This window comes from Peromyscus californicus, unplaced genomic scaffold (assembly GCF_007827085.1).
Source record: "Peromyscus californicus insignis strain IS unplaced genomic scaffold, ASM782708v3 Scaffold_5__1_contigs__length_169319896, whole genome shotgun sequence".
NCBI classification, from domain to species: Eukaryota; Metazoa; Chordata; class Mammalia; order Rodentia; family Cricetidae; genus Peromyscus; species Peromyscus californicus.
Window position 1 is genome coordinate 151,729,307 of NW_026294573.1, and position 22,769 is coordinate 151,752,075.

The window sequence follows — 22,769 nt, forward strand, 5'->3', positions numbered from 1 at the left end:
TGCTAAAAATATTACCAGACAGTATGCTGCTTCCGCAGGGTGAACTCTTCAACATTGCAGCGGTAGAATGGCTTTGCTATCTCCAGCTAAGCATGTAGTTTGGAAATTAACTTTCACTAAACATATGAAAAGATGATGAAAGCACAAAAGTGTTTCTCATTCATCTGTGGATTAGCTCTCACTCTGTAAGGAACAGAGAAAATGCATTTGGAATTTCCAAGGTGATGATATTTTCTAAATTATAGGAAATTTTAATGTTAACAAATTTTAGAACAACCAATTACTTTCTGTGTTCAGAAGCTAAGTGAGCTGGATTCACAGACAGCTGTTAGAATAATGTTAAAGTTTACCCAGACAGATGCATTGGAATGGGGTGTTGAACCTTTACGGAGGCATGCATATTCATCATTGTATATTTTCTCATTGCTCACCTGTCTAGCTCCACGCTTTGGGTTAAGTTTACAGAGGTAGGTTTTTAAGGTTGTATTTTGGCTATTGGGGTAATAATGGAGGCAGCCAAGAAAGTAAAATGAATTATTTTACAATGACGACTGCTATGGTGGACTTTTGACTAACACACAATTGAAAGGTAGATAGATTCTTCGGGGAAGGTGCTAAGAGGTGCTCTGGAGGCTGGGGTAGGTTTCAGAGACCCAGAGATTTTTTTTTTTGAGACAGGGTTTCTCTGTATAGTTTTGCACCTTTCCTGGAACTCCTTTGTAGACCAGGCTGGCCTTGAACTCACAGAAATCCACCTGCCTCTGCCTCCCGAGTGCTGGGATTAAAGGCATGTGCCACCACCACCCCGCTGAGACCCAGAGATTTATGAGTTCCATCTGGATTCACTGGAAAACTCCAGTTCTTTGTCTTCAAAATTTTCTGTTTCCTATTTTTGTTGCTCTGGTGTGCCTTATTTTGAGATATCAAGCTACTCATACTTGTCCACAGGTTACTTTGCTCATATGAACATTTGTGTTGACTTCAGTTAGGTTTGTCCATATGATACAAGAATACATTCATCTTTCCACTGAGGGCTGCTCTTGTAATTACTTTGTGCATTATGCTCATCAGTATTTGGGTGATTAAAAAGATCAATAGCATGACCCTTTATGTGTTGAATAATATAAAGGACTGGACACTGTGCTCAGCTATTTTCTAGGCTAGTTCTTTTCAAGTCACATACATGGTGATTTTTTTCATTTATGGTGTGTATAGCTTTTTGAAGCTTTATTTTTTTCTGTGTAGAAGCAGGACTATTTATTTCAAGAGGGTGTCTGAACCTACTTTGATTTATTAGCTGGGTAAATTAGTCCCTGGTATAATATATCAAGGTAGAGTTCCTGATATTTCAAAGATATGCAGCTGGTCCAGCAAGTCTGGCTAGAGCTTCTGCCAGAGGATCAGTGTCTAAGGTTGCTGTGGTCAGAATAGTTCTGTCTCCTTCCCCAGATCCGAATGTTGAAATCCTAATCCCCTGTCTGAATGTGTGGGTGGGTGTTGCCGGCATTTAGGAGCTGATTAGTCATGACGGTGGAGTTTTTCTGAATGGGATTAGTGTCTCTACAAAAGAAGATCAAAGGATTTTTTATAACATGCTGAGGACATAGCAGGAGGGGCCATCGATGAGCTGTGAAGCACACCTTAGTCAGACAGGGAATCCACTTTGAATTTGGACTTTTCAGCATCTATAGGAAATAAATTTCTGATTTTTATAATCTACCCAGTAGGCCATACTGGCATGTGATCATATGATGTCAAACTAGCATGGATGGACTAAGGCATGGTAGTTCTAAAATGCACCCACACTTCAGTTTTGGTTGTCTTTCTTATTTCAATCCAACTTGTCTCTTAACTTCCCTTCTGCTCAGTGTTCTGTTTGCTCTGCTGGATTCTTTTGATTCTATTCTCTTTCATCCAGCCCACATCTCTATGACTCCTCCCTTCTGGTGCAGTACTTATTTTAGATTTCTCATGTGATGATTGCCCTCTTGTGGGCAGATCTGACAACAGAGTGTTTCTCCACTGTGTATTTTGCATGTTAGTGATTATGTCCTACAAGCTGGACTCTGCTGTTCCTGCATGTCTTGTTAATGTGCATTCTGTAGGCAATGTTAGAGGCACTGTGGTCATCAGGATACCAGGTATGTCTGAAGCACACTGCTGTCACTGTCATTTGTTTTTCTAACTTCGGCAGCAACTGACTTCTTCCCCCCCAGTCAGGAATTGGTTGGTGACAGCTTTGCAGATACCCAGAGGAAGACTCCCACCATGCTTCCCATATTCATGACTCTTTGCATTTCAAGGGAGAGAGGTCCAACCCAGCTAGCTTAAATAAGTTTTATTCTTGGAAAGTTGAAAGAGTTAAGTATTTAGCACTCTTTGGAACCAGAGATTAAATGGTCATCAGATGTGTCTTTGTACCTCTCAGTTTTCCTTCCTTGTTGGATTATTTTTTCTGGTAGCCACTTCTGATGCAGTAACAAAAATGGTGTCTAGATCCTTTGAGTTATATTCTGCTTATACAGATCCCAAGGAATGCACTAATTGGAGAGCTCCAGACAAAGTCCCAGGAATGAGTCTAAATGGATATAATTTGGCTTTCATGCCACCCCCAACTATGATGGATGGTTGAGCTGAAGGAAATTAAAAAGGAACAGATAGAAAGCACCTTTCTCTTTTCCCTATATTTGCCTAAAACTAGTGCATATATCTACAAAGATAAAATATCATCTCTCTCACAACCCAAGGAAAAAAATTGTCCACTAAAGACAACTTCAGACCCTTATCATCTGGATATTGATAGAGGAGCTGACATTGACAATCTTCAACAGTTAAGCCGTCTCTCCCCATTATGTGCTCCCACTCCATATTGCCACATTTGGGGCTGGGGATGAAGCTCAGCTCGTTGGCTGAGTGCTTGTTTAACATGTGTGAAGTCCTAGATTCAGGTCCCAGCACCACAAAAACAGAGTGTGAGGTGATACATGACTGTAATCCCAGCATTTAGGAACTGGAGGCATGAGGGTCAGGAGTTCAAAGTCATCCTTGAGCTACATAGAGTTCAAAGCTAGCCTGGGATTCATGAGAACCTCTCACTGTCTTCACCCCTTCATTGCACAGATCAAACTGCCATTTCTAGAGGCTTAGAGTCCTTTCCCATCAGCTTGTTTCTTTTTAAAAATTCTCTGTTCTTTCTTAAAGTTGCTCTCCAGCTGGGAGTTCACCCATCTCTGAGAGCTACTCATTACCTGACGTTTCCTTCATGTGTATAAAATAGAGATATTAACAAATTTCTGTTTGATTTTTCCGACATTAACCTGTCTACTGTGATCAGACACTATGCAGAACATTTGGGGGGCTGTGGTATCAGGGATCAACTGCTGTAGCTGGGTGGTTGAATTCTCTGAGAGCCTATCCTCTCTTAGCTGCTATCCTTGGAGCTGAAAGGTGGGGTCAGACTCCTCAGCCAATTAGACTAAGGTCAGGAGCAAGGCATTTTCTAAAATACAGGGTGCAGAAAAGCACAACTCCACTATTAGCCTATAGATGGTTGAATAAGACTTTAAATCTAGTTCTGTGAAATCTTAGACGGTAAATGTGAAAATACAACCATTCACTCAAAAAATATTCAGATGTGACAACAAGCAGAAAGAAAATGTGTCTACCACATGGAGCTTAAATTCTAGGCCAACTCAATAAACTATTAAAAAATAAAGACAAGGTTTTTTTTTCAGGGAGTTTCAAGCTTTACAAAAAAACATGACTAAGATAAGGGAGATGATGTTGTGCAGAGTGTGGATGATCTGAAGTGGAGCTCTACAGAGAAAACCAAGAAGCTTCACCTTCATTAGAGGAACTATTGGCAGCTGTTGGCTGTTGGGGAGTGGGAGTCATTTTCTTTGGAAACTTGACTGTTGGTGGGTTGTCCGTGCTCTGGATGGTGGATGGCCCTACACTCATCGTCATGAAGTAGCACTAATTTGGCTCAGTGGGTTATAAAACGAAAACAAGAAAAAGGATGAAGACATGAAGATAAGAGGAGAATAATTTGGGAAGGGGGTTGGGTGGTTGGGGAGGAGTTTTGGGGACATGGATATGACACATAATATACATGTATGAAAATGGCAATAATAAATAAAAATATTCTAAAATATAATAAATGGTGTAGATTATTCCCACTCAGAACATAAACATTTAAAAAGTTGGGGTCTCTTTAGATGACTGCAAGCCTGGCTATAGATATCTTCTGAACAAGATGATCTAGAAGTGAATTCTGCATCTTTTCAACTTGCCAAGTCATGCTGTCCCAGAGGTGTTTCTGCCTGTTACTTTCTGGAGATATGAAACATAAAGAGGCAGAGGTCTACCCAAGTGTGCTCATGGTGGCACACACCCTTGATTCCAGCACTCAGAAGGCAGAGGCTAGTGGATCTCTTGAGTTTGAGGCCAGGGCCCTAGTGCAATGGAAACTCCTTGGAATCTTTGAGGGTGACTGTAGTGAAGACTCCTAGTAATGGGAGATACAGAGCCCCCTATCTTCTGTAACCAGTCAAGGCTTCCAGTGGTGGACTGGGACAGTAGCTCAGCTTCAAAACCTTTGACCTACAATTTTTTTCTGCCTGCAAGTATTGCTTGGGGGTGATGGTGGCCAACCAATAACTGGTCCAACTTGAGGCCCATGCCATGAGAGGGGCACATACCTGACACTTCCTGGATGACCAGGAACCAAAGGCTGGCCTAAGATAGAACCAAACACCACTGGCAAAACAAACAAACAAACAAACAAACAAAAAAACACTGAAATGATTCCTAATTATATTCTGCTACACTCATAGACCAGAGCCTAGCCCAATTGCTATTAGAGAGGCTTCATCCAGCAACTGATGAGAGCAGATACAGAGACCCACAGCCAAACATTAGGTGAAACTTGGGGAAATTTGAGGAAGAGAGGAAGCAAGTATTGTAGAAGCCAGATGGGTCCAGGACACTAGAAGAACATAGCCCACAGAATCAACTAAGCAGGGCTCACAGGGGCTTATAGAGACTGAAGTGACAATCAGGGAGCCTGTATGGGTCTGGCTAGGTCCTCCCTATATGCTGTGATTGTTTAGCTTGGGGCTTTTGTGGGACTCCCAAAAGTGGGACAGGGGGGAGGGGTTTTTTTTGACATTTTTGCCTGCCTTTGGGACCCTTTCCCTCCTCCTAGGTTGCCTAGTCCAACCTTGAAATGAGGATATGTGCCTAGTCTTATTGTATCTGTGTTCAGTTGATAATATCCCTGGGAGGTCTGCTCTTTTCTGAAGGGAAAAGGAAGAACAGTGGATTTTGAGAAGGGTGAGTTGGGGAGTGACTTGGAGGAGTGGAGGGAAGGAACACTATGGTTGGGATGTAATATATGAGAGAAGAATAAGCTAAAAAACATAAATATAATAGTTATTTTTCAGTTTAGTTTCTCAGAAAGTATTGTCAGTAACAGTAGGTGTCGCTATAGCAAAGGAAGCCAGGCAGTAAGGATGAGTTTTCTTTCCTTTTCTAGGAAACATCACATTTTACAAGAGCAGCCTACAGAATGGGAAAAGATCTTCATCAACCCCATATCCAACAGAGGGCTGATTTCCAAAATACATAAAGAACTCAAGAAACTAGACATCTAAAAACCAAATAATCCATTTTTAAAATGTGGTACAGACCTAAACAGAGAATTCTTTGTAGAATAATCTCAAATGACAGAGAAACACTTAAAGAAATGTTCAGCATCCTTAGCCATCAGGGGAATGCAAATCAAAACAACTCTGAGATTTCATCTTGCACCTGTCAGAATGGCTAAGATAAAAACACAAGTGACAGTTCATGCTGGAGAGGATGTGGAGCAAGGGGAACATTCCTTCATAGTTGGTGGAGTGCAAACTTGTACAGCCACTTTGGAAATCAGTTTGGCAGTTTCTCAGAAAACCGGGAATCAATTTACCACAAGACCTGGGCTATACCACTCTTGGGCATATATCCAAAGGATGCTCAATCATATCACAAAGACACTTGCTCAAGTATATTCATAGGAACTTTATTTATAATAGCCAGAACCTGGAAACAAGCTAGAGTCCCTCAACTGAAGTATAGAAAAAGAAAATGTGGTACATTTACACAATGGAGTAATAGCCGTTAAAAACGAAGATATCAGGAAGTTTGAAGACAAATGGATATAACTAGAAAAAAAAAATCCTGAGTTAGGTAACCCAGACCTAGAAAGACAAACATGGCGTGTACTCACTTTTAAGTGGGTATTAGCTGTAAAATAAAGGATAACTGTGCTATAATCCACAGACCCAGAGAGACTAGGTAACAAGGATTCTTCATGGGGGGATGCCTGGATCTCCCCGAGAAGGAGAAAGAGAGGAGACTTTGTGATTGGATGGGAACATGAGTCATCAGGTTGGAGTGGTGGAAGACGGGGGAAGAGTACTGAAAAAGACTATTGGAAAGTCGGGGAGGGGGAGATTTCAGTGCCAGGCAAAAACCTGGCACAAGTGAATCTCCCAGGAATCTACAAGGATGATCCCAGTTAAGACTCCTAACAATAGTGGATATGTAGCCTGAACTAACGATCTCCTGTGACCAGATTGGTGCCTAGCCCAATTGTCGTCAGAGAGGCTTCATCCACCAACTGATGGAGGCAGATGCAGACCACAGACAAACATTAGGTGGAGCTCAGGGAATCCTGCAGAAGAAGGAGGGAAAGGATTGTTGTAGGAGTCAGACATGTCAAGGACACCACAAGAAATCTCACAGAATCAACTAACCTGGGCTCTTAAGGGCTCACAGAGACTGAACTGACAACCAGGGAGCCTGCCTGCATAGGACTGACCTAGGCCCTCTGCATATGCTACAGTTGTGTAACTTGGTCCGGTTTTGGGACTCCTAACAGTAGAAACAGGGGCTTTATGACTCTTATACTGGCTTTTGGGACTCTGCCCCTAATACTGGATCTCCTTGTGTAGCCTTAATACATGGGGAGGTGCTTAGTCTTACAGCACCTTGATATGCCATGTTTTGTTGACACTCATGGGAGACCTGCCCTTTCCTGAGCAGAAGTGGAGGAGGAGTGGATTGGGGAGGGGCAATGGGATAGGGGGAGGGACTGAGAGGAGAGGAGGGAGGTGAAACTGTGGCTGGGACATAAAATAAATAATAAAAAAAGAGAAATTGTAGTTTAATTTGTTGAAGCTCAATGTGTCCATCTCACTCCATTAAAGAAGGCAGGTTGTATTTAAAGGAATATCTACCAGCACCAAACATCTTTGATAAAGGCAATTTGCATCCTCTCTGGGAAGGTAAGTCTTATTTTTATAACCAAGTTTTATGAGTACACTTAAAATCTATATTCTAAATTTTGAACCATTTACTTTTTTCAATATTTATTTCATCTTTATGTGTGTCTGTGTGTGGGTCCATGTACATTAGGGAAGGTGCTCATGGAGGCCACAGGTGTTGGATCCCCTGATGCTGGAGTTACAAGTGGTTGTGAGCCACCTGACACAGGTCCTGGGGACCAAACGGGTGCCGTGCACGAGCAGTCCATGCTCTCAATCACTGAGCAAACTCTACATCCCAGAGGCATTTATTCTTAGTAAATCTTCAGAAAATATCAAATTATTACCAAAAATTTCATTAACTAAATAATATCTCTGTATAAGAAATGGAAAACACCAACTTTATAAAATGAATGGTCATATGAAATGAATGCGTTAATTTATGTATTAAATGAATTTTGTTGATCACTAACAATGCACTGGTTATGGCAGTTACCAGACAGACATGTGCATGTGTCTACTCTTATGGTGCCTTCAATTTAGCAGATGTATCAGGTTTCTACACATTTTGAATTTTAGATTAGTCTTCAGGGGTATGAGACATGTTATCGTTATTGAGTTCTTTGGTGGATAGACTGCTATGAGCCCATCTGACTCTTTTTTTAAAACCTGCTTAATAATCCTCCACACCATCTCACAGTTTTATTTTTAGTTCACGTGCTTTGAGAGGAATGGATGTCTCCCTAGTCAACAAGGGTAAGCACATGATTTAAATCTGGTCATAGCAGATTTCTATATCCCATTATTTCTAGTGTTACAACAGAACACACCCTCCACAGCCCGTTCCCTGCTTCCTTGTGGATCTAATCCTGATTTCCTCTTGCCTCCCTCACACATCACACCTGTGCACACTGTGGTTTTACTTATGTTATTGTCTTTCATTATTTATTTATATTGACCAATCTTCCTAGAATGCCCCTCTTTTACCTCTTCCTTTGTAAACTCATCTATTTTTTAAGACCTAGCTAATTATCTTTCTTCTGCAAGGCTTTCTTGCTCCTCTCTTGGGTATGGTAGTTCTTTAGAATGCTTCTGCAACCTCTAGGCAGTGTTTTGGTTGACTTTATACATTTTTTTCATAATTCTTTAATTGACGGTTCTTCTCCACTTACAATGTGCACTTAACTGCCAAATATGTTCAGAGTAAGTTGACTGGTTACTTAGGACTAGTGTTGGGGAGATCTGTCTTTTTGTAACACACTAGTGTTGACTTTCATAGTCCAGTAGTAGAGTACTTCGCAGACTAGGTGCAGAATTATTCTCACACTCTGCTTTTGGTGTATTAGGGAAGGAGAACTGCATTCACTATTTTGTTCAGATTTGACTTAGGTAATCATATCAGGGACTCACCCAGTAATGTTTATTGATCTATGTAAGCTTTCAGATCATTCAAGCTTGTGCTGTTTTCTCCTCTAAGCCTTCCTACCATTTACAGACTAGGCTATTAATTTATCTAATGATGATATACTGTTTTGTGCTATTTCTTCTTTGTGATGTGTTTTTATGTTGTTCTTAACCAATTATTTACAATTTTACACCCTTCTTTGTGAATAGGGACCACATAATCATGAGTGCACTGTTGACTTATTAACTTTTTGAGGATTTATTATTAGGTCAAATAATTTTTCTTTTTGTACGTTAGTTGGGGTTGTGTCTAGGCTAACAACCGAAGCAGGGTGGTTTAATGACAGAGACAACTTAGGGGAAGCTCTCCGGGCACTGACTCTGTTGAACTGAGGACTGGAGAACCAGACTTGGAAAAGAAGGTAGCTTCAGAAGTCCTCAGAAGCAGCATACTGCAGGACAGTGTTGCACTGAACCTACAATTGGAAAGAGAAACTCTTTCTTCTCTTCTTCCATTACCACTTTCATCAAAATCCAAGAGAATCTGACCAAAGTCAGGCTATGGACTTGCTTCTCGCTTGTAGTAGAGTCATGAGTGGAAAGAACAGAAGCCAAAGCCCTCCAAGTATTCCTCAGTCTTTTAGAAGATACCATGAACTTGCAAGAAAGAAATGTTCCTTGGATAATTAGAGTAACTGATCAATAATTATCATAACAGATTTCCATTCACAGACACTTGCTCCATCAATCTCAGCACTGAAGGTGATTGAACCTTTCCAACTTCCTATTTTATATCATTTAAACATGGGGTTACCAATTGTGGTGGCTTAAATGATAGATGTCCCTCTGTCTTCTTGGGCATTCAAATTCTTGGTCCTCATTTGGTGGCTGTTTGGGGAGGCTTAGGAGGTGTGTCCTTGCTGGAGGAAGTTTGTCATTGGGAGTCAGCTTTGAGGTTTCTAAAGCCATGTTCCATGCCCAGTTTGTTCTTTCTTCTTCCTGTTTGTGTGGTTCAAGATGTAAGCCTTCAGCTCTCAGCTTCCAGCTCCAGTAACCATGCCTGCCTACTGCCAGGCTTTCTTACTGTGATGGTGAAGAACTCATCCCTCTGGAACCGTAAGCCCCAAATCAACGTTTCCTTCTATAAGTTGCCTTGATCATGGTGTTTTATCACAGCAATATAAAAGTAACTAATACAACAATTCATAGTCTTACCTGATGCTTTTAATGATTAATTTAAACAGGGCAGAATATGAAAAAGTGGCTATTGTAGCATCTGCCATATAGTAGGCACTCAATAAATGATACCAATTATTGATTGGCCTATGTGAACACTGTGAAGCAGTACTTACTTTCTTTGTCTTTGAGTAGTTGTGGTTTGTAAGGAAAAAATGTAAGTAACTTAATTTGATTCTCGCAACTATCTTGGAATTAAGAAGAGATTTTTTAAAAACTATATCTGATGTTTTGAGAAGTTGATATGAGTTACACAGCCTCTAAGTAGCAGACCTGAGGCTTAGTACAGCTTTTCCTAGATCCACTGCCTATTAAATTGGGGAGATAGATATTGCACAGTGAAGGATAGTTACTTAGTTCAATTCCAATCAGAAAGTTTTACTATTATCTAGTGTGCCAATTGGATGTTCCACTGCTATGGAAGAATATTAGTATAATTAATGTACTCGTGGTTTCAAGAAGATTGCAGTCTAGGGAGAAGGGTGGACATATACAGAACTCACATATATAGAACTTAACTGAAATTCAAGATAATGCAATAAACACAATGTTTTAATGTAGTTCTTTTAATAAGCGTTAGTCAAAGGTGCTAGGTTCTGAGGTTCAGTGATTAACAAAACAATAAGCAAGTGTCCTCTGGGGGCGTATGTGTTGCAGGATAGAGAAAGACAATAAACATGAATACACAAATAAAGAAATTGTAGTCATGGAGGAGTCCTCAAGAGAAAAGGCAGTCCTTGGCGATGGGAAGTTAGTAGGGGCTGCTTTTGATGCAGGGTGCTTCTGAGGGTCCGAGAAGTCAGATGTGTGCAGATGTATGTGGCATATACTCCAAAGAGAGGAGAATATCTGGTGCAAGGACCAGGAGGGCATGCACTAGGATTTTTAAAGAGTAAGAGTAAGCCTGTATGAGAGAGAAAAGGGAGAAGAGCATTCATCTGTCTGCAGATGTAGGTGGGAGCCGAGACACACAGAGCCTTGTATTCCATAGTGAGATGTGTTTAATTTAGTAGTATGAGGTTATTAGAAGACCCTAAAGACTCAAGAAGGGAAAATATGTATTTTTTCTATGTAAAAATGAGCATACAATGCTTATCTATGGTTGTAAGCAGAGGAGGAGTAGAATAACTTGAAAAGTTAGAGAGGTATGGGAGGAGGGGGTGCTCTGCTCAGGAAGCCCATGGGTTAGATATGTCAGGACAATGGGGCACCATCATCTCAGGATGAGATATTAGAGTTCATAAAACATGTTAGGCAATAGAGTATCTTCCTGTGTGGCAGGAGTATTTGGTGCTGAGAAGGATGCTATGAGAGGGAACCAGGGAGGAAGCAGGGTGCCAGGCTATCTGGTTACCATTCTATAGGCAGACGGAAATGTTCTGTTTTAGAAAGATGATGCTGGGTGATATGAAGAATATCAGAGGCAGCAGGAAGGCCACTGAAACCTCAGTCATGAAGTAGGTCAGTTGAGCCATGTCAAAGAGCCACACATTGAAAGGGAAAGAGACACAGATAAGAGCTATTGACATGAGTTGCTGGCAGCTCTCAGCACGAACTGGGTATAAGTGGTATGAGGAAGAGAAATCTGAAGACACTTGCAAGGCAAGTTCAGATGGATGCCCTTTTCCGTGGGAGGAAGGGTGCAGGGTGCAAGCTGTGCCTCTGAGTTGGTACTGAGGAATTGGCAGGATTTCCATGAGCTGCTTCTGAAAGCCTACTGGGAAAGCAGAGCTGGAAGCTCGGAAGTTTGGCCTTTAAGAGCACACCTATTCCAACTAATTTCTTATAATCTGTGAAAAGTTTTGTGAATTTTTAGATATTTGCTATTTTCAAGAAGACAGAAGTTTCACAAGTGTTTGCCAGAACCAACTGGCATTTTCCACCAAAGGAAATGTTTTCCTCTTCCAGAAACAGAACGTTCAGTAAAAGAGAAAGCTAGTTGATGACTTCTACTTCCTTTTCTTGTTTTGGAAGCTGAGTTGTTAGACCTGCTTAGGGCTGAGAAATAGCATTAGGGAATATTATAACACCACCTTACTCTCTGCAAGAAAATGATCTTGTTAAAATAACCCATCACTGATAATGAGAAGATAGACAGGCTCTTGTGTCCCTGTAGGAGGTAATAGAAGAGAGTAGGAGGATGCAAAATTTTTCTTAAAATTTATTTTTGACTATTTTGATAGTTCTTAAAAAATATCAGATACAAAAGAATAGGCCTGGGGGTGATATAAATTACTAGATAAGGAAAAGAAAGGATGTCAATTAAAGGGACAGTGAGGGTATAAGCACTTAAAAGTTTGTGTTTGAAATAAACTGCTCTCTATTGTGCCAAGCTGGACATCTGAAAAGTAAAGTGGGGATTTTTGTCCAGTACCAATCCCTAAATGAGTAGTAACCTCTTTATCATTTTTTTCCCTCATCAATTGTATAGCCGATCTTAACCGTTACGTTTTCTCCTCTTGAACCAGAGAGTTTCTTCTTTGCTAACACTAATTTGAAGGTATAGAGCCAGGATTTTTGTGATGTTTAAATCACCAACAAAGGTCATTTTTAATTGCTATCTCTTGTATCTCAGGCTGTACCACTGCCTACCCAGTGTGACTCAGCCTGGGTCTAGGCACTGACTCATGGAGCTCCTCATAGACAGGAACTGGTGACACAGACTGACTGTCAGATTATGCCACATGAAACCAGGGAAGAGAAATGAGGCTTCTATTGCCAAATTCCTAGCTGACCTTGGTGCAGGATGGGAAAGATGGGTTATTCTAAAAGAGCTGTTCACTTTGCAATTTTCATTGTTATTATTACAGTGACTATTGACTTCCTGATTTATCTGTATTTATCCAGTTTGTTTTGGGAGGACTTGGAGAGTATAGAGACATGCATATTCTTTGTGAAATCATCCCACTGCAGTGGAGGGATTCAGGCTGGGGAGATCTTATGCTCTGGTGACTTGAATTGCTTGACCTCTGATTGCTATTTCCTTTTCCATCTCTCTACGGCCTTTGTATTCCAGACTCACTGTGTCAGGCACTTATTTACTCAAGTCAAGCTCAATAGAACAATCCTGTTGGCTCTGCTCTGCAGGTTAGGAACTATCAGCTTTCCAAGGACACACTGCTGTAAGTAACGAGCTGGAGCTCTGAACTGTGCTGACCTCTCCTCAGAGCCACTGTTCCTTTAGCTCCTCCTTCAACTTCATGTCTGTAAAATATGGATGTAATAATGTGTCTTCAGGGCTGTCGTCCAGATTAAGAAATAGAATCATGAAGTGAACAGTACCTTTCTACATGTTAGGCAATCCATAAGGGGTTGATGGTGTTACTAAAACTAACGAAGAAAAATCTTAGTTAAAGTAGCCATAGAAGCTGGAGCACAACCTTTGACTCCTTGTGTGAGTGAGTGCAGTGTTACTGGCCCTTGAAGCGTTTGGTAAGGAAATTAACCCAGCATGGCTGTCCAGTTGCAGTTGTGAAATGTCAGCTACTGTAACATCTGGATGGGAAACAGTTCTTTTTTCATTTTGAATCATTGTAATATTTCCCACATCACTCTATATCGATCCCATAGAGCTTTTACTTTATAACGTTTTCCCTAATGAAAATGAAACTGTGAGATTCAATGTGTCGTCTGTACTGATGGTGGTAAGGGGAAGACTGGGCTTCCAGAATAAGCGTGGGAAACACTATCTTAGGGCAAGAAAAATCCTTTACCTTTGGTCAGTGTCATATAAAAAAAAACACCTGAACAACACAAGAAAAAAAGCAGAAAAGAGATCCAGATTTTTATAAGAATAATGGCTGCAGGGAAAATGTCCTAGAAAATTTCTGGTCATGACAGAAAGCAGAACAAAAAGAATGTGCTCTGGCCCATTTGTTTAGACATTTACGAGGCCAATCAATACAAGAGAAGTGAAGATGGTGTCTCTGTTGAGAAGGGACATCACAGTAGAACTCTAATGATGACTAACCACATTAGATGAAGCCATTTTTGAGACCAGGGGAAATATCTCATTGGTCTATTTTTAATTCTTCATTGCTTGGTTCTGCACTCAAGGCCTCTGCATGCCAAGCAAGCCACTCTACTTCTGCCCAACAGCCCAGACACTTACTGTTCCTATCTTTTTTCTTTTGAGACATGGTCTCATTATGCAGCCTGGCTGGCCTGGAATTTGCTATGTAGATCAGCTGGCTTTGAACTCACAGAGGTTTGCCTGCCTCTGCCTTTGGAGTGCTGGAGTTAAAGGCCTGTGTCACCACATGTGTTTTTATTCACCCTTTTATACTTAAATTGGAGTGCAATTCTGTTCAGAGGTGGCACTCATAACCTGATTGCAAGCATGGAGTCCAGGTGTGCCAGCTGGGAGCAGAGCATGGCCAAGGTTGATTATCAAGGCAAACTGCTCGTGTGGTCTGGTTCTCACAGACTTCTGAGCTGCATTCCTTGTGTTGAATTCCTAGTGCCAAAAGCAAGAGAAACCAATAAGGACAGATGCCCATCTTGCTCTGTCTGGTGAATAGTAGAAGATATAAGGGCAGCTGGATGTCTGGATGGAGACAATCACAAGTTTGAGTTGCGAACCATAAGGGACAGAGTAGGATAAGAGAAATGACAGAAGCAATGCACTTTTTTTTTTTCAGCACCAGTTGGAAGAATTTGATTGCAGTGAGATTCAAGAAACAACAGCATTTTGGAATCTTTTTTTTTTTTTTTCGCAACACAATATCATTTGTTAGGACTGGCAACCAGAGACTCCAGAGCTTAGACTATCTACAGCAAGGAAATTGCTAAACTGACTCTTAGTGTAGTGCTGTCAGACTTTTTGTTTTGTTTTGTTTTTTGCTTTTTGTTTATTTTGGTTTTCAAGACAGGGTTTCTCCTTGTAGTTTTTTTTAATTTTATTGATTTCTTTGTGTTTATTTTTTTAATTTAATTTTATTTTTCTTTATTAAGAAATTTTCTACTCACTCCTCATGCTATTCACAGACCCCCCCATTCCCAAGCCCTCTTTCCCAAGCCACCCCACATCCCCCAAATCGAGGTCTCCCACAGGGAGTCAGCAGAGCCCAGCTCACTGAGCCTATGCAGGTCCAAGCCCCTTCCCACTGCACCAAGGCTGTGCAAGGTGTCATGCCACAGGCACCGGATTCCTAGAAGCCTGCCCATGCACTAGGGACAGATCCTGATCCCCCGCCTGGGTGCCCCCCAAACAGTTCGAGCCAAACAACTGTCTTCCGTGTCCAGAGGGCCTAGTCTAGTCCCATGGGGGCTCCACAGCCACCAGTCCACAGTTCATGGGTTTCCACTAGTGTGGTCTGTCATCTCTGCACATCCCACGACTCCAGAGAGGCTAGCTAACAGGAAAAGACCCTAGGAGGGACACATGGATGACCCTGTGAAGGAGAAGTGGATGAGATCTACATGAGTGGACTGGGTGTAGGGGACTGGCAGAGGGCGAGGAGTGGGGGATGAGAACATAGGGAAATGGGAGGGTCAAGCTGGAACAGGGACAGAGTGGGAGGGCAGGGAGGAAGATACCGTGATAGATGAGGATATCATGGGAATAGGAAGAAGCAGGGTGCTGGGGAGGCTCTCAGGAATCCACAAGGTTGATCTCCTTGTAGTTTTGGTGCCTGTCCTGGATCTCGTTTGTAGACCAGGCTGGCCTTGAACTCACAGAGCCCTGCTTGGCTCTGCCTCTCGAGTACTGGGATTAAAGGCATGAGCCACTACTGCCCAGCATTGTCAGACATTCTTGTTATCCTCCTGTATAGATGCCAAGACCAAACTTCACAGAAGCTAGAAAGTCACCCACTGTCCCATCATTACAAGTGGTCAGACCCCATCAGTGTTCCTCCTTACTTAGTACCTACCTCAAAGACTGCTGGAAAGTGCTGGAGAAAAGGCAGCAAACACCCCCATTCAGCTCTTCATAGTACCCAGTCCAGGGGTTAGGCAGCTCCACTGCAGGTGCCTGCCTATTGATATCCATCTTATATAAATTGAATTTCTACAATAGTTTTCTCTTGACATTTCTTTAATGTGATATGGATGAGACATGATTCAGCATTTATAAACTAATAATTTTGTAATGCTAGATTTTGGTATCAATTAATCCAATTCCTATACTGGCAACCTAACATGAGTGTTGAGGGACGAGTGTTGAGGTTCAGCTCTGACCTATTGAAGGGTCCCTTGAAGGGGGGGGTGAGGAATTGAGAAGTAACAGGAAGAAATATAGATGTAGACAGAGAGAGAAAGACAGAGACACAGGATAGCTTTGGGAGGGCCCTGGGTCAATAATCAGCAGCCTTGAGTTTATTTCTAATGGGCCTTTTATACACTAGCAAGGGGAGAGGCAAAAGACCTCCCCCTTTCAAGATCAAAGCGCAACATACAACCAAGTGTAGACCCTTCAAAACACCTGGTAACCATGCCCCATGGCAAAGCATCTTGTGATTAGGCCTTGAAGTATAAGACACCTGGTAACCATGCCTTTGCACCCTACTGTGCAGCCTTGGAGAGCAACATAAACTCTGACTCTCTGGCCTTAAGTCAAACCACAAGTTGGAATCTTTGTGGGCTCCCACATATGAGTCTGGTTAGGTATGCAGATTCATTTATTCATAAAAGAACTAAGATTTGTTTTATAATAAACTGAGCTACCTATGTGAACAGAAAAGGGGAAGATAGAGTTTCCTCAATGTCTATGGAATGACCTTGATATAAATCACCCGGTATGGGAAAGAGTAGGGAACTAATATTTTGAGATGAAATCTAGTTTGACACTGGGGGTGTGTGCCCTTTAAAACTTGAATCTCATTCCTCCCTGGAGGTAATTACTATTGCCTTTTCTCTATAAATAAGGAAATTGAGTCTAGGGAAAGTTGACCAACTTCACAGTCAGCAGATAATGAGACCAGCATTGGTGACCAGTGTATGATAGTGAGACCAGTGAGTCCTTGACACTCTAAGGCCACTCATACTTTTTGTTTTTTTTACTTTTTATATATCACATGCAGACTGTTTTGTAAATACACAGCATCAATATGGAATGGCATCATTAAGGGCTCAGCCCATTAAACAGAAAACAGTACAGGTATTATAAGCATTTAGGGATTAGCTTAGGCATGTTCTGGAAGGGTCCAGACATACGAACAAGTGTTGCAATTGGACTCCTATTATAGCTATGCCAGAGAAAGAACTGTTTGGCTGCTTTATGGGATGTCTGAGGCATCTGGAGGATGGACAAGTAGAACTGTTATCTTGGGAAGTTAAATTAGGAATCTGCTGCTGCTGTGATTGCTTCTGTATGGACAGGAAGCTGGAAAACAGATAACACAACATTTTTGTAGAAAAGCCTAAAACTTCTATGACAGCAGTGGCATTGGTAGCAGTCAAGGGTCACAGGTAGATAGTCCTCTGCCTCGGTTCTATCTGCCACACGTTACCTGAGTGTGGTTAACAGGATGGAACCTAATTTGCCCATAGAGGTCTCATTGCAAGGATATTGGAGAAAGTATGTCTTAGTTTTCTAGCTTCAAATATAGAAAGAAGAAAGTATAGGGATTCAGCCAGGCATCCCACAAAAGGTAACCCTATTAGCTGACTTTTTTTCCTGTGTGGACCTAAGTTTGATTTCTAGCACCTACGTGGTGGGTCACAACCATTCATAACTTCAGTTCTGGGGGATCTGATGCCTTTTTCTGGCCTTCACAGGCACCATACATGAAGCACACAGACATACATGCAGGTAACACACCCAGATACGTAAAAAAGAAAGAAATTAGGAATAATTTTTTATTCCTAATTAGGAATAAATACAATTTTTAATGAGTGTAATTACTATAATCTGGTTCTTCCAATTTAGTAGAGCATAAAATGGAAAGTTAACTTAATGTTGATGCTTAGCTGATCTTTTACATTTTTTCCTCTTGATATACACAGGCATCTCCTGACTGAGTAGGACCTTTGCTTTCCACACAGCTCCTGCTTTTTGTCAACGCACAAGGCAATTCACGTCTAACAGTGTTTTTATGGTCTACTGACTGTACTGAAATGTAGTGCTTTACCAACCCTGAACTTTGACATGTTTATAATGGAATTTAATCTGAAAATATGCAAGAGGGAGGCTTGTGAATATAATTTATAATCAGACTAACTTTCATGTAGGTGTTGAACAGCCTATAAAATTAATTGTTGGCCTTGGATTTTGAGGTTAATTTTGCTCTCCAAGAGACATGGTGACTTCAGTAGGTGAACTGAAGGTTGAAATCCCAAGTCTCTTAAAGGAACTCCTAGTCTTATGAATTTGTAGTAGTACTAAAACCAGCAGAGCCTTAGTATAATCAATATACACAAAATTCGATTTTTTAATGCAAAGCAATACCTAAAATTGAACCTTACAAAGGACCTTTGAATAAGCAATCTGTTGTGTCACAGCTCACAATATTAATGGTCCTTTTGTTATTATTATTAGTTTTTAAATAAACAAATAAATGCATTTGTTTATTCATTTTTGTGTGTGGGTATTTTGCCTCCATGTGTATGTCTATGTACCACATGCATATCTGTTGACTTCAGAGGCCAGAAGAGGGAGTCAGATCCCCTGAAACTGGAGCTACAGACAGCTGTTAGCTGCCATGTAGGTGCTGGGACTTGAACTGGGTCCTCTGGGAGATCATCTAGTGTTCATAACTGCTGGGCCATCTCTCCATTCCCAGTCTTTGTTATTATAGTTGAAGATCTTTATTTCTGCAAAATTGTGTACTGTTTTGAACTCTCAAAGTAGACTTTATTCTGTGTTCACCTTTTATTCCTTCATTCTCAACCTCTCCATCATATACTATCTGGTGGCATAAGTTATTTCTCCTCAAAGGTACTCAGTTCTTAGAATCAAATAGCAATTTCATATGCTTCACTTGGCCTGAAGTGTTTATGTGCTTTAATTAGCATTGGAATATTTCTTAGTTTTTAAAACATTTTTATGTAGATCATAACCTAGAGCCAAGGGAAAATACTATTCTTCAAATGGATGCTGTATTCTGAAAGTACTTAAGAAAATTCAACTTTCAAAAGAGTACTAGAAAAGGACTGAACAGTAACTTGTGAATTCCACAGCAGTAAAAGATGATTCAATATTTTGTACTCCACAGTTTGAAGTGTACTTCAGTTTTTATTTTAATTTTCTTATGAATTTTTCCTCGATATGATTGTCAAAATAAAATTTCTATGGGAACTTAAATGTTAATCAGTGAAAAGAGACAAAAATACTTACGGAAAAAATGATCACATTACACAATAATATTTGAGATAAGTGCCTAGAGCAGAATGGTCTTTTTACTTGGTGGAGGGATTTGAGTGCTGGCAGAGGGCTGGTTATGGTATATTAGTATGGATGTTGATGCACTATGGGTCTGAATGCATTTGTCCTCTCTCCATGAATGTGTCAGTCTTGATTAGTGCAGTTTGAGGGAACTGTATTTAGTGCAGTTCAAAGAACTGTGTTTCTGACTCTATCTTGGTTTGCCATGTTGATTGAGAATGTTCATGAGTTTGAAAGGATGACTTTGTGTTCACCTCTAGCTCAAAGAATAGATAGGTGAGTGTGTTCACATTTGATTGAGCTGTTCTTGTTTATTTTATGACTTACAAAATACTTAATTACCAAAGTGAATTGCCAAACAGTTCCCCCCAATTTGGGATTTAGGCCACTTGCCTTAACCAGGAAAGAAAATTCTTCATGTTAGTGTTACTGCGTCAGTGAACTCAGACTGAGGATTTAATCAAGAATCAGAGGTAAAAATTAATGACAACCTCCTCCTCAAGTACAAGGGACAAATGCCTCAACAGGAGTGGGCAGTTACAAGATCACTGCTTTTATATAAATGTGTGTGTTAAGATATGTATATGTATTTATGTATGCATGTATCTATATATATCACACTGTTATCAGCTATAGCCCTCATGCTGTACATTAATGAGATCTCTGAAAAGATTCATTCTAAACATCTGTTCTTTTTAAACTCTAATCTACACATCCTCATTTCTTTCCCCTACTTTTTTCTGAACAACTAGAAAGTCAGTTATAATAACCATGACCTTTCATGCCTATATATTTCATTGCACTTCATTAGGAATAGGATATTCACCTTCATAAAAGTATAAATTAATGTTAACTTTAATATATGCTGTGCTTATAGGCAGCTGCAATTGCCCCTGGGTATTTTCCCACCTCTGTGTCCTTTACAACACAGGAACAATTTGTTGCAGGATATTTGATCATACTGTGAACTATGAGATTGCATTATTTACTAGAAAAACGGGTTTCTAGTTGTGGTGTGGCTCAACTCTAGCACACACCTTTAATCCCAAGAACTTCCTGCTTGAATATTGTAAACAGGAATAAATAAAGTCAACCATAGGTCAACAGGCAGAGCAAGCAACCAGTTGACAGGAAGTGAACACAGGGTTATTAAGAAAAAACCATAGAAAGTAAGAGGGAGTCAGGAAGACAAGACTGATAGACACACACATTCAGTTTGAGGAGTTTTGTTTGAGAGAGCAAAAGAGAAAGTTCTTTCTGGGGCATCAGTGGAGGAGGAAGGTCAGATGAGTGCTTTCTCTGCCTCTCTGAGCTAGCAGGTTTTCACCCCAGCATCTGTCTACCTAGTCTTTATTGGTAAAATTGAACAATTGAGATTTAGATAAAAACAACACAAATCAAAGTTCCTATTTTGCCCTATGCCTATTTAGACTTTACTCTTAAACACTATGTCTTCTTTTGTTCCTTTTTCTATCCAGTTGACTTTTGTTTTGTAGGATTAAGATATTTAGAAAGAGGAAATCCAGAATACAATGTCAATACTAATCTCAAATGAACAATGAATTATCATTTAGGGAACTATGTTTCGTGCCTATACTAAAAATAGATCCATTGCTAATCTGAAATTCAAATTTAACTGAGAAATCTGTATTTATTTTGGTTTTTGACACATCATTATATATACTTATAGTATGCGGTGTTTCCATGCATAGATATTTAACTATGAATTTAGGGCATTTGACTTATCTGTCACATCATACATTTACCATTTCTTTGTGGTAAAGGAATTAAAAATCCTCTCTTCTAAGCATTTTGAAATATTTCCTGCACTATTGTTAATCACAGTAGCTCTATACTGTACAGTAGAATACAAGAAATCTCTCTCCTATCTGATTGCAACCTTGTACTCCCAGGCAAATTAATATCTCCACATCCTCCCTTTGCTTACCCTTCTTAGCACTCTTATACTTTCTGATTCTCTGAGACAAATATTTTCAGATTTCACAATGAGTGAGATCACATAGTATTTGTTATTCTGTGCCTGGTTTATCTTCTATAAATGATAGCATTTCGTACTTCTGAATGGCCAAATAGCATTCCATTGTGTTTAGGTACCACATTTTCTTTATCAGTTTATCAGTTGGTGGACCCATTGGTTGTATCCATTCCTTAGCTATTGTGAAATGTGCTAGTTTAAATGTTGCAATGTGAATGCCTAAAAATGTCCTACTTATTTAATTTACTTTGAGAATATGTAACTAGTGGTATGATTACTGAATCATATGGCTATTCTCTTTGTTCTGAGGAATCCATACTGTTTTCCATAATGGCTGTGCTACTTTAAATGATTGCTGTAGTTGATGAAGATTCCTTTTCTTCCACACCCATATTAACATATTTTGTCATTTTGATCATAAGAATTCTAGCTAAGGTGCAGTGACAGGCTGTAGCCAGAAAGTTTTCCCCAGTCTCGCCCTGCTCTGTGGTCCTGCATTCCTCCAGTCCTGCCTGGCCTTGTGGTCCCTCAGCTGATTGTAAAGTAATCATTCAGAGGCTCAATATTAATTATCAACTATATGGCCTATGGCAGGCCTCTTGCTAGCTAGCTCTTATACTTTAAACTAACCCATTTCTATTAATCTATGTTTTGCCACATGTTCTGTGGCTTTACCAGTCTGCTGGCATGTTGCTCCTTGGGTGGCAGCCTGACATGTCCTCAGACCTTTCTCTCCTGTCTCTCTCCTTGGATATCCCGCCTGCCTCTAAACTGCCTTGCCATAGGCCAAAGCAACTTATTTGTTAACCAATGGGAACAACATATATTCACAGCATACAGACATCACCCAGCAACACATTATCATGATTTGATTTGCATTTCTCTGATGACTAATGATATTGAGCCTTTTTCTATATACATGATGGCTATTTGTATGTCTTGTTTTGAGAAATCTGTTTAGTTCTCTTTTGTTAATTAAATAAATGATAGTTTTTCTCTTTAATTTTTTGTGTTTGTTATGTGTTTTGAAATTTAACCTCTTTTCAGATGCATAGTATTTTCTCTATAGGCTTGATATAATTCTACTTATTTATTTTTGCTCTTGTTGTCTGTGTTTTTGAGTACTTAACTCAAACATCCTTAACTTGACTACCTTTCTCTAGTAGTATTAGCTCTCAGATCTTACACTTAAACTGGTAATCCATTTTTGTTGATTTTTATATATAGTGAGGAATAAGTTTCACTTGATTCTTCTATATGAATATAGTCTTGTTTCTAAGCATCTTTTACTTGAGAAATCTTTCTGTTAATGTAGGTTTTAGGCACCTTTGTCTAAGATAAGTTGCTTGTTTATGGAATTATTTTTGTTTTCTCTATTCTGTTTTTTATGGCAGTTGTATATTCTTGTAGTTCCTATAGTTTTTATTGTATCATTTGAAGCTTGGTAGTGAGATACCTCTAGCTTTCATTTTATTGTTTTATCCAGTGTTTACAGTTGAGT

At 40.1% G+C, this 22,769-nt stretch overlaps 1 long non-coding RNA gene across 4 annotated transcripts in view; it reads left to right on the forward strand.

Annotated features, from left to right (window-relative positions):
• Positions 1-4,120, forward strand: part of LOC128097246 (uncharacterized) — a 54,047-nt gene extending 49,927 nt beyond the window's left edge. For all 4 annotated transcript variants that reach the window (XR_008213822.1, XR_008213819.1, XR_008213821.1 and 1 more), the window contains one exon: positions 3,735-4,120. This is a non-coding gene — a long non-coding RNA (uncharacterized LOC128097246). The remainder of the gene's footprint in view (positions 1-3,734) is intronic.
• The last annotated feature ends 18,649 nt before the right edge of the window (positions 4,121-22,769 follow it).